The 21,689-nt window shown below is 39.0% G+C and overlaps 1 protein-coding gene across 2 annotated transcripts in view; it reads right to left on the bottom strand.

Annotated features, from left to right (window-relative positions):
• LOC142367499 (glutamate receptor ionotropic, kainate 5-like) overlaps positions 1-20,069 on the bottom strand; it is a 242,992-nt gene extending 222,923 nt beyond the window's left edge. The window contains exons 1-3 of one of the 2 annotated variants that reach the window (XM_075449494.1): positions 19,465-20,069; positions 3,932-4,520; positions 2,664-3,033 (exon numbers count right to left, since the gene is read on the bottom strand). The gene's annotated coding sequence lies outside the window, so the exon portion shown is untranslated. Of the gene's footprint in view, positions 1-2,663; positions 4,521-19,464 lie in introns of both variants that reach the window. The other variant, XM_075449493.1, reaches the window with a different exon arrangement.
• Between the last annotated feature and the right edge of the window lie 1,620 nt (positions 20,070-21,689).

The raw sequence follows: 21,689 nt of genomic DNA on the forward strand, positions 1-21,689 counted from the left end.
CTCTGAACGCAACCAATCATAATCAGAAACTGTCACCATAGTCACCAGGAAAATGGAAGATGAGCTCATTTTTGCTTGCCTGCCTACTCCAAGCAGGAGACTGTGATAAGTCGTACAGAAATATCAGAACAAAGAAAAGACAATTTAAGGGATCAGACAGGTTGGACACAAAATGTTGATGGTAAAAGTAGCCTATTAATAACATGGAGGCAGTGCCTCTGCAACAGTACGTTACGAAAACAATGAAAATGAAGATCAATCTGTCTCACAGGTGACAGCAGAGTACATTATGCAGGCCTGACACGAATCCATCCTAAAAATGTTCTCTAATAAAACCTTAAATAGGACTGAAATCGGAATCGCAGACTAACCTCTTCCTGCACGGCTGTCACACTGAATTGAGACAAGCTTATTCAGTTGTCAGTATGAGGTCAAGGGTCCTCACAATGAAATACATAAATGTCTTATAATACATATTCAGCCAAATATGCTTGAAATAATACAAGGCAAAGGGAGAGACTAATCTTGCAATGGTTAAAGTTAAGATGTCTAACCATTTATTGGCGTCATAGAATAAAAAAAAAAAAGCAATGCTGCGTCAAAGAGCTTTTTTTGGTGAAATGCTGGTATCAAGTGCTTCTAAGCACCCTGCCAAAGCTTCCTTTGCCAGAGAAAAGCATTATGTGGACATGGACCCTCAGCTGTTCTCCTCAAAATAAGTATTCAGCATAGTCAAGCAAAACAATATTAAGTTCATTTAAATTGAATTAAGACCTTATAAGTTTCTTTCAGTTGTGAAAACAACCTCTGTAATATGAATCACTGCAGTTTTGAGCCCAGCCTGCAGTCAAATTACTGCATGTGGAAGCTTATGTGCCACTATTCACGAAGATGGATTATCACTCTGCAATTTGATTTTCATACAAATGCACTTAAATGATGAGCTGCCTAGGAGGAGAAAAATCAATCATGGACTCGATGGTAAAGCTTTGATTTAGTCTCCAAAATGATTCATGTCAATGTCCAATTATGAAGTGTTTCAGGTCGAGAGGAAAGAAGTCCAAGAGCTTGGTTTAGAACTGCAATCACTCCCCATTCACATCAGTGTGGAGGAAAGTCTTTCCAACTTTCCAATGACAGTGTGAGGGACACAGGATTGATATGTCATTCAGAAAAGAAACACAAGCCGCATTTGGACTGTGCGGGGCAATGATAAGGGTTTTATGCTGGGGCTGGCACCATATTATTTTCACTTCCTCATGCCTCTCACCACAAAGGAGGGGGACAGACTGAACCCAGATGGGGCAACTTCATAATGATCATGTCCTGAGGTAACTCAGGGATTTCAAACTTCATATATGAACTACAAACACGAGTTTGCACGTGGTAAAAGTGCACACATGCAGACAAACTGATCCACGGTGTTGTGTGTCAAAGTATTAACTTTATCTTGTTTCATGCAGCTATGTGTCAGAGTGTTACCTTGTGGCAAGCTGCAATTGAGGCCAATTCATATGAATGTATTTGATGTAAGAGAGGATTCATCACACATCTATTGGAAATTTGTGAAACATTAAGCAGCAACATTTATGATCTGGGCCGATCATGTAGGGCATGGCTAAAATATTTATATAAAACACACCCACTGGTATCCAACAACGCTTGTGGAGGTATAAGCATGTAGAACCAAGGCCTTCTTCACATATACACTAGTATTTGTTTTCAAAAATAATAATTTTAGCACACTGGATATACTGGTGTAAACACGGACTGAAAGGTTGCTTGTTGAACACAGACATTTGGGTATGGAGCGTGACTAATTAAAAAAGGTCACATCGGCACAAACCACTTTAACAAAGCGGGTTTAAGTTGGGACTCACACAGCTTGCTATTGTACTTCACTATTTTACTTGACTGTTTTTGGAAATATGGAACTTTGAAGCATGTTTGGAGCCCAAGGGCCCATTCTACCTTTGAGTATATTTAAGCAAATACATGGAAGAATGATATGTACCCCGGCCGTTTATTTTTGATGTGGTACCATTTTGAGAAGCTCGATAGTATGATTTTGGTGGGACTTACATGCTTACTTGCTTTTTAATAATCTAGTTTTTTGTCAAACCAACACAATACTTCAATTTATTCTGTTGACTTGTAGACTTAATGTTTGGCTGAAATTATATGGCTGACAACATACATATTATCTTATGTATATTAAATTATGCAATGTTTAGAAGAGATTTCTGTCAAAGAACAGTTTATAGAGTGGCCTATAATTCAATTAGAAAAATCTAAAGTAATGTACCTTATGCCTTTACATTTATTGGCATTATCACCAAGTTCCTCCTTGTTCTGTGATGTTTGCATGAGAAGTTATAAGCATATAAAATATAGGTTCAGTATGCAAAATCTGGAAGTAGAAGCCTGAAACAACTGCTGAGGGAAGGAGGAAAGAAAGAGCTGATTCAAAGACAAGCACAATCTAAAACCTCAGACTTCAGTCAGTCTCAACAAAAACTAATTATCCAGTATTGGAATGTGAGACTATCAATCTTCAACAGACTGCCGCAGAAAAACTCAGAAGGACAAAATGAGGAGGCTGCTGCTGAAGAAAAAGAAGGCTGAAGAGGCAGAAAAAACAAGTAGGAGTCTGAAGTACTCACAGAATTAGGATGACAACACCAGGAGCCGATATCAAAGGATTTCCTCAGATAACGGAGGCCACTTTAATCTTGGTGAGGTCCAGGATGGCGCTTATGATCCACAAGGAGGAGAGCTAGGAAAAAGCTCCCAGGGAGAGGAGAAAATTTAAAAAGAGGAAGTAAAGCTTTGGGGACAGATGGTGGGAGCCTCTGGGTGTCTGAAACGGAGGAAGGAAATAAAGTCTCTGCTCTGTCCTCCACAGATTCAATACCTCGCTGCTTTTCCCCCCAAGTCACTCCTTTTTTTGCTTTTATCTCAGGCTTGATATGGAGATTGTTCAGGCTGCCGGGAGACGTTTAGACAGGACAAGTCCATTCTGAGATGAAAAATCTTGAGGGAAGAATAAAAAAAAGTAGTTTAAAGACATGAGGGAAATAAAGAAAAATGTTGTCCAGTTTAAGTAAATCTCCAAAAGAAAGCACAGAGGATTGCGTTCTTTGTTGTTTCCCTCCCCTTCTCTACTCTGCTTTCCCTCTATCTCTTGAGGAACCTCTAGCACTCTTAAAAAAGACTCTTGTTTGTAGAAGTGAGGAAGAGAACACACTACGAGGGCAGAAACAAACTCAATTAGAGATGGACGGAGATAATGGTGTGTATCAGTGGCACCTGCTCAGCCTCCTCTTTCTCTGTCTGTCTGATTTTCCACCTGACTGCCAAGATTAAGGCATATAATCAAATTTTCCTAATTGGCCCTGATTGTGGCAACTGGCCAGGAGTTTCTCCTCTAGTTCTCTCTGTTCTACCCAACCTCGCACAGTACAAGGAATGACAATGAGTCTTGGACAGCTGGAGTGCCTGTCAGTCAAGAATCTGGGTTCACACAGTAAATTCTACCTTCTGACTCACAGCTTGTTATTATCTAGTGCGTTGCTGCCCTAATCTGACCATATCCTCTGCCGCTGCCCACCCCTTGCTCCTCCCTCCTATCAATTGTTCAAAATGACTGACAGGTTCTGTTTTAACCCCTTCGTCTTTCTCTCGTTTTTGTCCTCAGTGTCCTTTTCTCTCTTTGTGTTTGTATCTAATCACTCCTGCTCTTCCCGTGTCTAATCTCCATCTAGATCTTCTGTTGCTAATTGGTTTCAGGTGTCTCTGGCAGCAGCAGAAAAGGAGAGTGGGGAAGTGGGTGGAGGAAAGATTTCACGCTGCCGTCGCCATTAATTAAAAAGATGATTACTCAAAATACAGATTAAAGAGGAAAATAGGAGGCACAGGGGCCAATAATAACCTGGTGGCACTTTATAACTCCTCGCTCAGCTTATCAAGTGTGTGCTGTAGTTCAGTCTGCATTTCTTCCAGCAGCACCTTTAAGCTTGTTAAAGATGGCAAAGCGTTTGGTTGAAAAGTTTTCTTGGAGGTTTCTTCAGGTCATTGTGGCTACATGGTAGGATCAGCCACACGTCACCTCCTATGAGTGGACATTCTGAGGGAGGGTTGTTGGAAAAACAAATTGTCCCCTTTTTATGTACAGCTCCTTGACTTTTTCCTTCCCTTCAAATTACATTACATCCAGTGTCAAGGCTTGGGGAAGGTTTCAGTGATAGTTTTTTTGCATCACAGCATTCAAAGAGGATCCAGGAGAAAGGGAATCCACCAGAGTCCAAATTTATTAAAAAAAATCAAAAATCCTTTTCTTCTTTTCCTTTTGTCCTCAGTGCAGCAGCTGGGGACTGTTTAACCTTTGAACAGATGTGGTCAACATGGCTCGGCTGAAAAAGATATGTCGATGGTCAGCAGGCATCTGTTGGGTAATGGTGGCTTTAGACATTTGGATAATGATGTTCATCAACACCACACCGAGAAGGATCTGATGACATCTGTAAAGACAAGACAAAAGCCCATATGTTTCTTTTAGTTTTACCCAACTGAAGGAAGTTATGATGTGAAAATGCAAAGAATGACAGTGTCCCAATTTTATACATACTGAATAATTGTAAGCATGCCTTAAATCTTTGTCTACAAACTGTAACATTTTTTCACAGTACAAAACAGAAAAGGAAGAGAGGATAATGGTTCCAGCTGGAAATGTATTAAAAGAACAATGTATTCTGAGGATTCTTATGAATGGATGAACACCAACTTTTTCTGCTGGCAGGAGGTAGTTGGGTTTGAATGAAGGCCTAAGAGTACACAGATATATAATTTCGACTGTATCAGAACTTGGGATCACTACCCATTCGGGTAAAGGCCTTTCACACTCACAGTACAGACCTAGTGAAAATTCTGCCTCTGTATTTCAACCCATTCTGATAGAATCAAAGTTTGAAATAAGAAAGCACTATTATGAGTTGTGAAAAGTGAATCATATCAAGATACCAGCAACACAGTTTTTCAATAGTTTTAGAGACATGGGAAAAAATAAGTGCACACCATGTAAGCTGTTTACTCTTTTTCAATATAAAAAATATATCTATATATGAATCTATATGTAAATAAATAATATCTAAACCAGCAAACATTTGGAACAGCGCTCAAACAATTGACACTGATGGAAGCTACCATTCATATGGCATCTATCTTATCTCCCTATTCCATTTAACCACATGTTAATTATAAGTCAGTGTTGAAGAACAGTTACCAATACATCTAATGCCAATTGTTATTTGAAATTCGAACCTCAGATCTCCTTTCAAGCCAGAAATACAGAGGATGGATATTTTGAGGTTAATATTTTCAATTCAGCATCTCTTTTTCATTATTTATTGATGGGGAAATGTATCTTTCCTGTAGCCCATCAGTTCAGCCTCTACTTGATACAGATAGTTTCAACTTCTTTTTCACCCATCCCTCCAACTTTTTAAAATGATGATTTTGGATCTGTGACTATGGATTATTAAACCCCCTGAGCTGTAAGTACAGTTTTTTTTCTCCTATGTTCTTGTTTTTACTCTAAATGTCAACATCTCAAATGCCAGTGGATGAAACGTTAGGAACAACCTGGCAACCAAGGCTACAGAATGTTGCTTGGCATGTGCAAGCAATCCATTAATTCCCATGAAATCTTTAGACACACAATATATGGTTTAATTAGTGCAGCAAGATATCACGTGTTTCAACTCCAATAATTTTTCTTCTTGGTCAAAAACGGGTGCCAAACATACTCTTATAAAGCGAATTGGCAACCATCAGGTGGTTTAGATATCTGAGTGTGTTTATAAATTTAAAGAAGAATTTCTATCCACTTGTTTTTGTAAAGGATTTGTGTCCACAAATATATATATATATATATATATATATATATATATATATACATATATATATATAAAGCAAAATGCTTATGCGTATGTTACACATACGTACTATATAATGGGGAGATCTATATGCACTAAAAAAATCGAGGAGGTTCCAAAAGCCAAAGATGGCTCAGTCCAGTACAAGCAAAGTGAAGTAAATAAACTTTGGGAAAGTTTTGGAAACAACTATTGGATAACAATTTGTTTACTAATAACTGTAATCATAAAGTAATCACAAAAAAAACAGATTTTTTTTTTTCTGTGAACCCCCCCCACACACACACATTCACACTTGTCAGTGTTAGTTTTAGACAGTCACATTAAGAAATCTTTTTGAGTTGAGCTGAAGTGAGAACATGGCTAACGCTTTTCAGTCAATTTCAGAATGACTTTGTGCTCCAAGGCACATCTACTGGAAGAATTAGTCTCTCAGGGTTAAAATCACTGCTAATTTTTTACTTAGCGGGGTAGTGAAAGCAGACATCTTCTGAAGATTAAATCAGAGGCTATTTCATCTGCAAAGTCCTGGAAATATCATTTACAGCATTTTAAGACCTTTTCAAGACCCCATCAGAAAGAACGCATGAAAGGGCCAATTTATATGTCAAAAACAAAACTCTGTGTAGATACATTTTTGTGGAGATAGACATTCCTACTGATGCATTTTAGGTTAAAGTGTTCTCTTTAGTACGAACCATTAACCACGTTACTGTGATGTGTACAGTGCATTAAATGTTATTAAGCCTTAAAATTGAGATTTATGAAGAGATTTATGTTAGGTAGTGACTGTGCAGACAGATTAAGTACAGCTTACTTTAAACACTGAATCTGAAAACACAAATATATATGAAGAAGAAATATTATAAAATCCTTAAAGAACAAAATTGTGTCTCGTAGGTCTTGGCATCATCTTAAAATGTAATTATTAAAACAATATTTTAAAACCATCATCATTTGAGATCTGAGCATTTCACTGCTGTGGCTAACAGTAAAGCTCTACATGTGTAAAGGCAGATTAACCTGGTGCTAAAATTCAGAAGTTTTTGTTATCATCTGTATGTACATTTCAATCTTTATACATGTTTCAGAAATCACCATTTCAGTATTCCCATCGAGTGAAGATTCTGAATGTGTTAAATATATCTGATACAGATTTCTGAACAAACAACAATAACGTTTATTTTCAATGGACTAACAGACTATATAGAGAGAGATATATTGTATATAGAATGGATTCTTCATCTATTTCCAGGAGTGAAGCATACAGCTCCACAGAAATGCAATTTTTTCTGATTTTCTCCCAGGGATCTTGGGGCAAATTGCATGGGCAACAATTATCTTTTTATGATCCTTTTCAGAGAGTAGAAACAGTATGGTAACTAAACTAGGGATGATATATCCCATCTCAACTAACCAGAATACTGAGAACTAATGTGTTGCAGGTGTGGTAATTAGTATAAGAATCCAGGTGTTGAAGCACATACTGAAAGGAAATTCAAACAATGCTCAAAAAAGGCTCTAAAAACCAAAATAAGAAGTAAACACCAATGTACAAAATCACAGACAGTTAAATGACTGCATAAATTAAACATGTTGCCAATCTGACAAATAGTACAGAGGGATAGTTTCTATCACAGACGATATGTTAAAAAAATGAGTCACAAAAGTATAAGTTATCAAAGCAAATGGGGTTTCTGCACTGAGGTATTTCATGTTTCACTTTAACCAAAGGAGACGGTTCAGTGATATGGACCCTCAGTTAAAGGAGACTTTCCACTTTTTCTTGTCCTCATAGTGGCTTTCATTCATAATTGAGTGTCATAAATGATTTGGATCTATCCAGTATTAGTGAATTAATCAGGGAGAATATTCTTTTGATAATGCATTTGCACGAGTTGCTCAGCAGTTCACCAGCCAATCATTAAAGACCAGACAGATTTCAACATGATCATGAATCTCTTGTGGTGGATTTAAAAAATGCACATGTATTTTTTAATGTGTTGCTATGCAAGTGCAGAGAATTAGTTTGAATTCTCTGTACTGAAATCTCCTATATTTCCTTTTTGATTTCAAGCCAAATCTATTAATAATCTGACAAAGAAAAAGCTACCAAAGCTTGATGCTCTCAGCACAGTCGAATAATGCACAGAAATAATGACTATAAATCAAATATATTTTTTAACAAGATGTATGATTGCAAGTGAAAAAGTGTGAGCGTGTGCTTAGAGAGAAGGGGACACTCGACACGCTATAGAAAGCAGAGCAATAATTGCAGAATAATTTCTGAAAAACACAGCCGCCACACTGTTTCTAATGACTGTTATGACTACAGTAGAAGCTGTGATTTAAAATGTAACCTGCTCTAGAATTACAGTATCATGAATATCCAAGAGAGGCTATGAAAATCTGGACTGTTTAAATAAAAACAAATAAAAACTAATAAGTAATAAAAACGGATTCTGTTTGCTGCAACATTCACATTATGGTAAGTGCTCTCATTTTGGCAGCTCTGTCCAGAAAAGAAAATATGCTGTTTTAATCCTGCAGAGTCACTTACTGCATAACATTACCTGTCGCACGTGCTGCTCTGAGCAGCAGCCTGCAGACAGACTTCCATTCCTGTTCACGAAGAACATTTCAAAACCTTTTCTCATATTTTCTGACCCAATCTGAACACTACCTCCTGGAGCAGAGTCTCCCAACAGCTCAGTATCACAATGTACACAAAAGGCTCAGAATCATTCAAGGGATTTAAAACTGCTACTGGTTCCCATGGAAAAGCACCTACCTGTAGTCTGAAGAGGCCAATACAGGGAATTAATAGGTAATCTTTTGGTTTTGGAAAAAAATGGATTTGAATAAGGGCTGCACGATGGCGTGGTGGTTAGCACCGTTACCTCACAGCAAGAAGGTTCCAGGTTCAACTCCCAGCTGGGGCCTTTCTCTGTGGCGTTTGCATGTTCTCCTTGTGTAAGCGTGGGTTCTCTCTGGGTACTCTGGCTTTCTCCCACTGTCCAAAAAACATGCATGTTAGGTTAATTGGTATCTCTAAAATTGTCCTTGTGAGTGAGTGAGTGTGTGTGGTTGTGGATGGACTGGCAGCCTGTCCAGGGTGTACCCTGCTGGGATAGGCTCCAGCCCCCCTGCAACCTGACCAAGGGATTCAGTGGTATAGAAAATGGATGGATGATTTGAATCATTTCTCTACTTGGAATTAAATTTCTTTAAAATTGTTCTACTGAAACAGCAGTCCTCAGTTTGGAGAATCACATTTCCTGACAAATTAACTCTGCTCTGCATGAAATAATCACTGCGTGAAAACGCTCAACTCGACTCAAATGGGACCCTCCATAGTTTGCATTTTTTGTAAAGAACAAAAAAAAAAGTATAAATCAATATGACTGATTTCCTGATTTAGCTTATCTCATTGACATATTTTATTGCTGTCCAATGGAAGAACACACTCAGAAGTCGTGACTGAGAATCAGCCCATTAAAACCAATGTGTCAATTCAGGATCGCAGATTGCATTTTTAGGCTGTCAAATCCAGATTTTATAAACACAGCATCATAAAATAAAAATACTCAAGTAACTTACAGACAACATCTGCTGTGAATTCAGTGATACTTAAATGTAGGATGATCTCCAACAGAGAAAGTTAGAAGCGGCAGAATGTCTTGTACATCTACTCAGACAGTCCATATCACTCCAGTATCGGACATACTTTAGTTCATAACTCAATTGCGCTCGTGTCCACGTACAGTCGGACAAGGACGGGGGTCCAGTTAAACGGCACAGTTGTGCTGTAATAATAGCTCAACTCAGTGGTCAATGACACTGTGCTGACTGAGTTTTCATAACATGGTCCGTGTTGCAACGCAGATCATTTTGGAACACACTGCGGACCAAGTTTTTTGTGCTCTGAATTGTAGTAAATGGAAAAAAATTCTCTCATCTGGTGGCCTTGTTCTGAGTGGCTTTTAGTTTGCCCCTTAGAAAATCTGCTTCTCTGGTCTAGACCAGTGGTTCCCAAACTGGGGTACGCGTACCCCTAGTTGTACGCGGAGGTACTGCAGGGGTACGTGGCGCATGGGGAGTTTTTTTTATTTATTTTTTATTATTTATTAAGGCGTCACACATTTATGGAGGACTGTTTATGAAGGAGACTCCAGTTTTGTGATGAATGTTACATGAGTTAGGCCTGTTAATGTATTCTTAAAAAGAGAGAGAAATGAGTTATGTTCATGTATTCTTAAAAAAAGAGAAATGTTACTTGTTTAAGTTAGATAACAAAGGAAGATTATTTTGATTTAGTATTTATGCTATTTTGGTTCATTATTTATATTTCAAGAAAATGTTTTTTATTCTTATGTTGAATTCAACTGAGGTTAAAAAAAACAGAGAGAAAGCCTGAGAATTTTATGTTCAAGTTAAGGATATTAAATAAAATGATTTTCATGTAATAACCACTGTGTTGCTCTACTTTTGGAGAATCATCGCACACGTTGTATTTGTGAGGGGGTACTCGTGGTGTGACAAGAAGGCTCAGGGGGTACTCAGGCCAAAAAAGTTTGGGAACCACTGGTCTAGACTAATAGATCTCTGATTGTTGTCTACTCCATATAAGGCACTCAGGCTTTTCACATACAGCAGGGATGTCCAGAGATGGTCCTTGAGGGCCATTGTCTTGCAGGTTTTAGATGTTTCCCTGTTTCAGCACACCGGATGTGGACATCCCTGACATACATTATGCCTTCCAAGCCAGGACTGACTGCTCCTTAATTGTGCATACGTGGCATGTGTTAAAGTACAGAGGCTGAGTTGGGGGTAGAAGTTGATTCACTGCTGATACACTGAGCTGTGAGCTTGGCAAGGGAGATAGTCACAGCAGTGGAACGGGCCATGTGGGTAAAGGAGAGCAGTATCACTGAACATGCTGCTCTAACCAACCAAGCTGTAGTCAATCAGTTGATTCCAATGACTCTGATGCACGGCTGATCTTCCTCTGTCTATGATGTGTATAAAGGAGAAACAGCAGCTTTATTGTGATGAAAAGGATATCCATTGTGACAATGGAGATTTTCATTTAGAAAAAGGTCCCTTCATGTAAACATTTCTTGAATATTTCGGAAAATCACAGCAAATTTTCTGTGAGCAGTTTGTTCAAATTCAAAGACTGACCTCCTGTAGTGTCTGAATAAAATTGCATTGCTTTGTCGTGCAACTTGGCTCTAATCATCTGAGACATCAACCATCTGTGACAGAAAACCTTTTCTCTTCTGACCAAATTATGTCCCCACAGTTTCTGATTTGTTGCACACATTTCCATTACCATTCTTTTTATTTCTGCAAAGCACACACATCTAAGGATTAGCTTCCCGAGCAACAGCGTTCTCTTCTTCACTGTTGTATCATCACCGAGCTCTCCAGTCGATGTTCTTGTTTGGAACTCGACTGAATTGTTTGGATGCGGTGAATCGTGACAGCAACTACAAAAAACTACATCCACATGTTTTGACAATGACAAACAGTGGACTCACCACAGACTCTTCAATATTCTGCTGTTATTATAGACAGTGAACAAAATGTGATGTCTTCACTCACAAACAATCTTGCCTCTTTTGAGGAGCCATGGTGTCTGTGAATATCTGCAGCTGATGGGATATATAAAAATAATATTAATACTGATAAATAATAACATGACATCACTGTCCTTGAACATATCCTGAACATGTCTTATTGCCGCCTCTATGATAATAATCAGTTTTTAATCTCATTAGATCGGTCTTGTGGCTGCTGTTTTTTTTTTTCTTGTACATGTATTGCCCTTCTATAATTCCATTACATCCATCCACTTGGAACAAGAGGAGATAGCCTCCAATTAAAAGCTGGCATTTTATCTCCCTCCGCTCCAACAATCATTTCTCCCACATCCACCCCGTATAAAAAGGGGCTGCCCACACATGCTTTAATTACGACATAAAACTGCAAGGCCTGACATCTCTCCCTCCGCCGGACATAAACTGTGACGGCTCGTTCTCATTCGCAGGTAGCAGCTCTATCCGTCGATCGAATGGCTTTTCAAACAGCGGTGATCGAGTTTCTGACTGATGTCATCTGGCGTGTAAGACATGATGAATGTTCCTCACCGTGCAAGACGACCAGAGGATGGAGTGAGGGGTGAGGGGTGATGTATAGATGTTGGCATTGTGTAGGTTAATAAACTGAGAGTCAAACAAAGACAAAAGAGGAGCAGAAAACGCTGCTGACACAGAGCCCAGCTCCTGGCATGGTCCGACACTGTCTTTGGAAAATTCTGTCAGTCAACAACATGTTTTCAAGTTTCTTTTCACATCCGTTTTTCAGTGGTTTTATCAACTCAATTCCCATTACTTAAATGCCATGAGATCAGTGGCGCAACTATATGCAGCGCATAGGGGCGCTGCACTAGAGGGGGTGCCAAAGCGATGGGGGAAAAATGATTTCGAGTAGGCATTGTCTTTATTTAAGAGCTTTTGTGCATGCGTAAATAAAATGATCATTAACAGAGGCACATAACAGCAGCAGAAGACCACACCGGGTGCCGCTCCTGCAGCTAATAACAGGAAACTGAGACTACAATTCACACAGGCTCACCAGAACTGGGCAATAGAAGATTGGAAAAACACTGGCTGGTCTGTCGAGTCTCGATTTCAGTCGCAGTTGAATTAATGTGGCGGAACGGAAAAATGACATTTCCGCTAGTTCCGCTCACGGGAACTAGTTAAATTTTGGGTAGTGCAGCTACCGGGGTAATAACAGAAATTTACGCAAAATGAGTTTGCAAGCGCAGGCGCAGAAAAATGCAAGCGCGTAGCGCTAATTGTTGAAGATCTGCACAAGGGATGCTTCGAACAAAGAGGCAGCCGAGATAAACACGTCTATCCATAATCAAAAGCATGTATATTTCTGGCCTAAGAATGAATTAATAGAATCCTGGGACAACAAGCAACACTTTGCAGCCCTTTTTCTAGGTTTACATGAATTTACTTGAAATAGTCTATTCTCTCTTTTTTGTAAAGTTTCTCTTGGCTGCGCTGCCTCCCATACATGTCTGAGGATTATCATAAAGAGAGGAGGATGGATTCTGTCTATAAATAAATAATCAGGAACTCTTGTGAGTATTAGATATTTTATTTACATATAAATATTAAATTATAAATATAAATGATTAGTCGCTCTTAATACGCAAAATGCCTCTCATAATTCATTATTAGGCTAATTGATGAACATCCTGCCACTGAATATGCGTTGAAAAAAAATGAATCAGAAGGAAACCTGCAGAAGAAAGCTCTCTCTGTGTTTATTTGCATTTAGTGGTAACATTGATACATTAAGTTCTAACTGTTGTTCAGATGTTGTACATTTTGCATTTAATGACTTGCTTCAAAATAAAAACAAGAATTATTCCCGAAAACATGGAAAGTGTAATGTTTACAATAAACTATTTAGTCTTTATAGGCCATACTTGATAAATAAGATACATGGGCGGTGGGGGGGGCTCATGCATCTGCATACCCCTCAAAAAGTAGATAGTTACTATATTATAATTCTCTATGACTCTAAACCTTCCTCTCTCTGTGTCTATTGCTCCCTCCCTGTATTTGTGTCCCAGGTCATTGGAACATCCACTGAATAGAAAGAAAATTAGTACTAGTGGCTTTGTAGTAACTGTGTCTTTGCAACAGAACGTTGTTTTGTTGCCATTTTATTTCTCTTTTAGTTTAAAAAATCAAGAAATACCTGAATAATACCAAAGCAGATTCAGACTTCCTGTCAATACAATGTAAAATTAAGTGAATGCATTTATATTTAAACAACTGTTATGAGAATCAGTATTTGAACTACTGTGTCACACTAAAATCAGTGTAAGTATTGCGAAATACAAAACTAAAGCACATACATCAAATACCAAAACCTTTTAGAAAGTTGTCGTCTTTTTGTCAGCTTCTGCAATAATCCAGGGACAGTTATCTGGAAATCTATCGCTACCTGGCAGACAGTATCTCTGACCCAATTAAAGGCTACTTAACACTGTTTTCAGGGTGATACTATTAGAATGACAAAGTACAGAATAGGACTAGGCCTACAGCCTTTTATTAGGTATGTAACTCTAGTGACATTATTATTAGGTATGTAACTCTAGTGACATTTACCATAAATCTGATGATTTTCTAGACTTCATGTTTGATTAATAAATCAGTTTTACTTTTTCAAAACTTCCTTTTGAATACATTCAAACTTAAAGCTTATGAGACTTGTGTTTTTTTTTTTTACAATGAATTAAGAAAGTATCAAACAAGGCGTGCTTAGAAAGATATTCAAGATCCACAGATACCTTAAGAACTCCCAATTATTCCTGCAAAAACCCACAGGAAACATTATCATGAAGTTAAGCTGAACCTGACTGACACAAAGCTGTCACTTTGAAAGCTTGACAAAACAACAATGCTCAAAGTGCCATGTGAGACACTGGGACACTCAAATAGATGCAATTCAAACCTTCCTTAAAGCCCCTTCAGCAGCTTGTACGACTCTCCATCTCAGGAAGGACAGAGTAGTGTTGACTCCGGGATGACCAATCTCTTTGAGATCTCTTTAACTGAGGATCAGGTTTTTTCATTGATGGAAGCAAATCTGGATAGTTGCCTGCAGCTTAGCGTGCCGAGCTACACAAAAGCGACTTCCTTAAATTATACTGCATATTAATTATTTCATTTAGCCAGCAGAAATATTAATCGAAAATGAATTACAAGTATGACGTACAGGAATGACTGATACCTAAACCTGAAGAGTGGTAAACACTAAGAAATACCTTCTTACAGTGTTTTTTGGTACTATAACAACACCATGAACTCTTAGTGCACTTACTGGTACTACCACCATGTTTCTCACATGTTTTCTAGTTCATGAAAGCATACCTCAAAAACATATATCTTTAGTTATATATATGTATATATAGATATATAGTATCTATAGTTAAGGTTGTACTGGGTCAGGACATTTTCTTTTCAGTACTACAACAGGTGTTTACTCCTACTTGAAACATCAGTTTCTCCAAAGAGTTTTGCACTGAACATGTCATCCACAGATTCAACTTTTAACACAGAGACTTAATCGACCCAGCAACTCACTGCACACACAGTAAGTGCTTCGATAGTCTAACAGTATAGCAATCATAACATAACAGAAATTCTTGAGCTGTAAACATAATCTAGAATAACATATGAAAACCCAGTATGAGAAAGCATGCATAATATTTTGGTCCAAATGAAATCAGGAAGATGTGGAATACATTTGTTATCGGTCATTTTATGTAGCACTGTAGCTGTTGATTGTCTTTTTTATAGGATAATAACATATGCCTATTGAAAAAGCTGATACATCTATAGGCAAAGCACTTGAACTTTCAGAATGCTGTGGGGCCAAATTACTACAATGTACTTTTGTATAGGTATACAGTCTTTTTTAGTTTGAAAAGAAATAAACTAACAGCACTCTTAAACAGACATCTTATTCATTACAAACATCACGGAATGGATAAATTCAGGTTAAAATACACACTGAGGGACTAAGATTTAATTCTCTAGCAAGGACACTTAGTGCACAATTTCTTTGCATGACAAATAGTTCTTTGTTGTTGTATCATTGTTCAAAATCTTGTATAATACATAAAAGCTACAAGTATTTGTGAAGGCTGTTCCAAAAGTGGACATCCATCAGGGGAAATTGATCGAAAAAAGGCAGAATGTTGAGTCAATGTAAAGTAGAACTATTTCCACTGAATTTGGCTGGTGGACACATTCAATCATTAAGTTTTCTGTACAACAGTTAAATGACTCAGAAGTGAATTGAACAGTTTAATCATTCGTCTTGGTCGAGGTATATGCGAAAAAATAAATGATCGATCATCCATCAAGGGCACAGCTGCAGAGGGGTAAAAACATAGAGCTGCTGTTTTTGTGTTAGAGATTCATGTTGGTTGAGTCATGGGGGCATTTAAGTGTGAAAAGGTGCCGCAGATGTGCGTGCGTGTGAATTATTGTGAGCGTGTGTAGGATGCAGCAAACTCCCATTGGAGAGGTTTGAAACGGACAGGAAATTTTCCTCTTCTCCTCGCCTGCAGTCTAGCACTGAATACATAAAGTAACACACACATGCACGTTACGATGTGTTTGCAGCCACAAAAAAAAAACTGCACACTACTTTATATAAAGGTTGGAATTGAACACACATACACCTGCTGCTTCTTGTCGCTGCTGACGCTCGTGCAGAACAACAGTCGACTCCATCAACTGTCACCTGCAGTGACAACAGCGGGGTAACACACTCCAGAATAAAGCATGCATACATTAAACTTTGAAACTCTCACCCCAGCCACCGTCTGATTGTCTTTCCACCCACCATGCTAATGACTGCTCTGATTCTTATAATAACACACCGCTTCTCAACGCTTAAATACAAAAACACAGAACAGAGTCTCTGTCACAATTATACTTTAAAAGCCATTAGATGTCAAAACAATGGTGGTTTTACGTCTTGGCTTAAAGACAGTGACGTATTCTGAAGCATCTCACTAAACTGATCTATCACTAAGCTGTGTCTAAACACAAATTGTGTACAGTTAATGATTTTATTTTCCAGAGCAGTCCTTGGGATGCCATTCAAGTGGTTTAGTTGCAATATGCTGACTGGGAGGCAGTTTCTTTAAGAGTGCCCTCAGCAGCAGTTAAGAATAGAAAATAAACATTATCACAGTAGAGTAAGTCCTCAAGGGAATTCCTACCCTGGCTTTTAAACACCTCTTGTGGATACAAATGTATGGGTAGAAATCCAAGCTATCAGTCATGTACATGTACATATAAAAGAAGAAGGCAGGCATGGTGACTCAGAAATGTAGTTTTCTCTGAGGAAGAACATTTTTTGTTAGTACATCTATTGATTTGGCCATTGTTGCTGACTCTGATAAAGTCTAAAGCACACATTATGGGCATTCTGCATTAAATGCATTTAATCTTGCTTATCTAAAGCAATTAGAGAAACTTTTTAAAGCTAATGTACCTTTGCTCTCCCTCTGAAGTTAGTATCTTGACTGCATTGCTGGGCTTAATAAAACAACCATTTCAATGGAGTTCAATGGTGCTCCTGCAACTCACCAATACAAAGATTTTAGGTTTGAAAATGCAAGCTTTTTTTAAAGCAGTCAAAACATTCACAAATCTGAAAAGAACAAAAAGTGTTGCCCATCATTGATCTACAGTCTTGGCTCATTTATAATGAACATATCTAAGTCAACAGATGGCATAAGATGTCTACGCACGCAAACTGTAATATTTGGTTAGCTGGTTCCCATTTTCATAACATGTCTGACTGGTTGTAATTTCGATAGGTTTTAATGTAACTTAATTGCCGAAACTAAAGCAGGATTGCAGAGCCACGGCTAATGTTTGTAAAAGTTCATTCACTCTAAATAAAGGATGCAGTTATTGACTACAAATATAAATGCCCACGACTTTTTCTGCTAAGGTGTGGGAGCCTTACTTGATATTTCAAATGTATACATTTTCAGAAAGTTCATATTTCTTGCTGGTTTTTTTATTGTCTTGAAAAAATCACTGATGAAAAATCAATCTTGACTTTGATCAGCATTCACTTGTTTTATTTTACAGCTTTCAACTACATCTATTTAGTATTTGTCTGCAGCCATAACAGGACTGCATTAAACCACAAGTTACCACATGACTGTGTGTCGTTTTTAGTTCACATGATGCTTTACTCATAATGGTTTAAAGCTAGTGGAAACATTAATGTGTGGGTTAAGTGTTCAGACTTTGTCAACCCTACATTTTGAAATATTTAATGATTTCAATTTCCAGACACTATAAATCTATTTGTATCGATATATAATCGATATATTTACTCTAGTTTGATTTAAATCCTCACCAGACAGGACAAAAAGTTTACCACTGATATCTAATGTCCCAAGTGTTCATGCTAAACATATGTCAACATCTTTGAATCTTCAGCTTTGATAAGTCACGGGTTGGACTCTGATTATCCTCAGTGGTTTGTCTTATCAATAGAAGCTGCAACACACAGGTCCCTCACATGGACAAATGACTAATCAGTTGGGATGAAAGAAAATCTGGGCTGATGAAAGAATCGTGAAGAGTAAGACCCCTGTTTCCGACTAAACCAAACAATTAATCAACCGTTTGGCTGCAAATTGGACCACATGGGATGTTTAAGGATGTGAACAATTTTCATCTGATGAATAATGCATTGTGTGAATGAGCCAACTTCCACCTTGGTTTCTGTCTATGTATGAATTTGTATGTGTGCATCCACAGGAGTCCACCATAATGTTTTTGCAACTTTTAGCACAAAGGTCTACTCAGCATCTCAACTCATCAGTCTCAACATTAAAATCAACTGTCTTATTATATAAATCTGCTCTGGAGTTTACTTTGGCACCAGTACCTCTGTTAGAGATTTTTGGGGTTTCAAAGTGGGGCCTCCGTGGTTGAGGCTTGTTTCAGAACATCCTGAATATGCTGGATCAGACTGAGATTTGGTGTGTGAAAACCATGTTAGGGCTTCGGGCTCTTTCTTGTCTGAGGCTACCGATTTCTCTGCAGTTTTTTCATTATGGTTATTGGAGACTGTTGCAGTTAGGAGTGCCATTATAATTAGAAAGTGTTTACGCGACAGCAATGTTTAGGTGGTTGGCACATGTCAAAGTAATATCTAATTTAATGCCAGGACCCAGATTTCACAGCAGGATTTATTTCATGTACATGCATACATGCTTATGTGCACCCGCGTGTGTAAGTGGACAGATACAAGACAGTATTCTGTGTCATAATATGGTTTAGCGTTAAAGGGGACAGTGATGGGTGAGGAGGAAATGTCGACAATTGTGGAAGTGGTGGTGTGTGCTGTGGAAGGTGAGGAGGTGAAGGAATGATGGATGAAGAGATGGATGGAGGGATTATCGGGGATCAACCTCTGACTGTCGATTTTATGTCAAACCCAGTGCCTCTCAGCATCAGACACCGGAGTGCTGATGACTTCCAGGTGATGGTGTATGAATGCGTGTGAAAGTGTGTATGTGTGCATTTCATCTGATAGAGCAAGTGAGTAATGTTTGCATGACAGAAGGAACAAGAAGATGGGAAATGTGGGGGAGTGAAGAGATTAAAAAGCTCGAGAGGTGAGTGACTGTAAATTAGGGACATGAAATGTCTGATGGTTTTCTCTGAAAAACGATAGTTGGGGGAGAAGCGGTGAGGTTGACTGATGAAGGAAAATGAGCAAATAATGAGCACGACTATATAGAGAAAAAGAAAAAGTGAAAATGAAATGGGGGAGAGGAGATGGCAGATGGGGAAAATAAGTAAAAAACAGAAGAAGAGGGAAGGAAAAGAGCAACACCCCCCCCCCCCCAACTCCCAAAAGCACACACTCCGTCACACATTAACACACTCACCCATATGCTTCTTCTCTCTGTGGGGGAGCCGGCGAACGAGACCGCCAATCGTACTCCCAGCACAGCTACAGAAAAGCCGGCTGAAAGCTAGAGGAGGTAGTAAAAGAGAGCAGAGCAGCAGTTCCTCTTCCAAGCGCACAGAGCCCCAGCACAGATGTCTGCACCCAAGGAAGAAGAGGACCGAAGAGTGGGGAAAAAAAGAGGGTGCCACAGACACGAGCAAGAAACTCCTCAAGATCAAAAATTCCAGATTTATTCCAAATCCACCTGAGAAGAACCCTCAGCTGTTGATATTTCAACACGGACACACACCGACACGCTCACACAGTTCCCTCACTGAGCACTGTCGCAATGACAACATCAGCTGCAAGGCTCCTCAGGCGGACGGTGCGAGAGGAGAAATGAACACACAGACCTTCAGCACCTCCTCCCCCTCCTCCTCCTTGTTCTTCCTGTTGTACCTCCTGCTCGTGTTTCTCTGCTTTATCCAACTCCACAGTGATACACACACACAGGAAGATGCTTTTCTTCTTCTGCTTTTTCTTTTTATTTCGTTTTTTTCTCCCTGCGCTGTGCTGGTGTGAAGTCTCTCCTCTTTCTCTGTCCTTCAGTATCGGACTATCTGGCTGCTTCTCCACCGCGCAGAGGAGCTGGACTGCATTCGGCTCCCTCCCTCCCTCTCCCCTCTACTCCAGACTCCTTTCTACCTCTCTCCCTCTCCTCTCTATGCTGCTGAATGTGTTTCCATGCCTCTATAGCTCCCTCCTTCAATACAGTATCACCTATTTTAGACTTTCACTCTTCGTCAAAGCTGGATTTGCAACCCACTGAATGGGATTTAAGGTTAGGAGGCCGATTTTGATTTGTGTTGGAGAGTCAGATTTCACTTGCCAGGCTATATTATGTGTAATGTTATGTGTTCCACAATGACATTGAGTTTGACATTAAAGCCTTAAACAAGAACTACAATGTCCACAGCGTTCCTTTTACTCATGCACTAGATGTAAGTAGACAGTCCATGCCTGCCATATTCACATCGTGGAAAATATTCTGTAATGACACCTGAGTAAATCTGATGTCGATTATTTGTGTCTGGACATATTTAAAGTGTCAACGAGAAAGTGGGAAGCAATATACAGAAAGATAGAAAAGAGTATGAGGTAGTAACTGTTATTAAAAAATGCATGCTTCTGTTCAAAAGTGTAAAGCCAGGAAATAGAAAATGGGTGCAGTGATTTATTAAAACACGTGCCAACATTATTGGAAATGCAGGCTATAAGATAATAACCGAGTTAATTCAATTCTTTTGAGATGTAAAGTCAGTATTTGATATGAGCACCTTTATTGTTCAACAAAGGCCAAACCCTCTAAGACAAGCATTCTCATCATTTCTTTAGTTCTCTAGGCTCCTTGAAGGACATCCCAAAGCTCTTTTTTGGATGTTGGCTGCCTTTTGTACCGTTCTCTGCCAACATGATCCCACACTTACACAATAATGTTGAGGTCCAAGCTCTGGTTATTTTACTGTTCTTGTTTTTTGACATTAGGCGCATTCCCACTGTAGGAGCCTTTGGCAGTTCCTATAACCTTTGCAGGAACGGGGCCGTTTTTTCATGGATTCGGACATACAGGAACTCGGGACCATGGCCCTCAGTTCCTATAACCATTTTAGCTCCTTCTCCTGGGTCTTTTCAGGGTTCTATAGGAACACATCTGACGGAGGTGTTTGGTGATCGGTAGCTACGCCCCTTGTCATGTTGTCACGGCTGAAATGTTTCCTCATACGACGCAGACATAACCGGCGCGTGTTTAATAAGTTAAATTTACACGTTGTCTCCTTCGTCTGCGGCGCTCTGCTCTCCTTCCTTCATGAAACAAAGAAGTATCGCCTGCACTCGATCCTTCATCTCCTTACTCGCTCTGTGAGCTCTTCCAGCCTCGATATTAGACACCTGAAAAGATCGTCCATGATTAATATCACCGTCATGCAGACCATGAACACAGTGGCCTCCCCGCTCTCCATATCAGCTTCTTGGTGGTATTTTTTTATTCTCTCTTTACTTTTACCGGGTTTTGTTTTGTTCTGTTTTGTTGTTGAGTGTGGCGCTAAAGTAAGACGTCACTGTAGCAGAGGGCTGCGTCGCATCAGTCTCTATCAAGGTCCCGACTCATATGTGAATGCAAACTGAAACAGTTCCCCTGGGGAAGGGCAGTTATTAGAACGG

Source organism: Odontesthes bonariensis, chromosome 18, assembly GCF_027942865.1.
Source record: "Odontesthes bonariensis isolate fOdoBon6 chromosome 18, fOdoBon6.hap1, whole genome shotgun sequence".
NCBI classification, from domain to species: Eukaryota; Metazoa; Chordata; class Actinopteri; order Atheriniformes; family Atherinopsidae; genus Odontesthes; species Odontesthes bonariensis.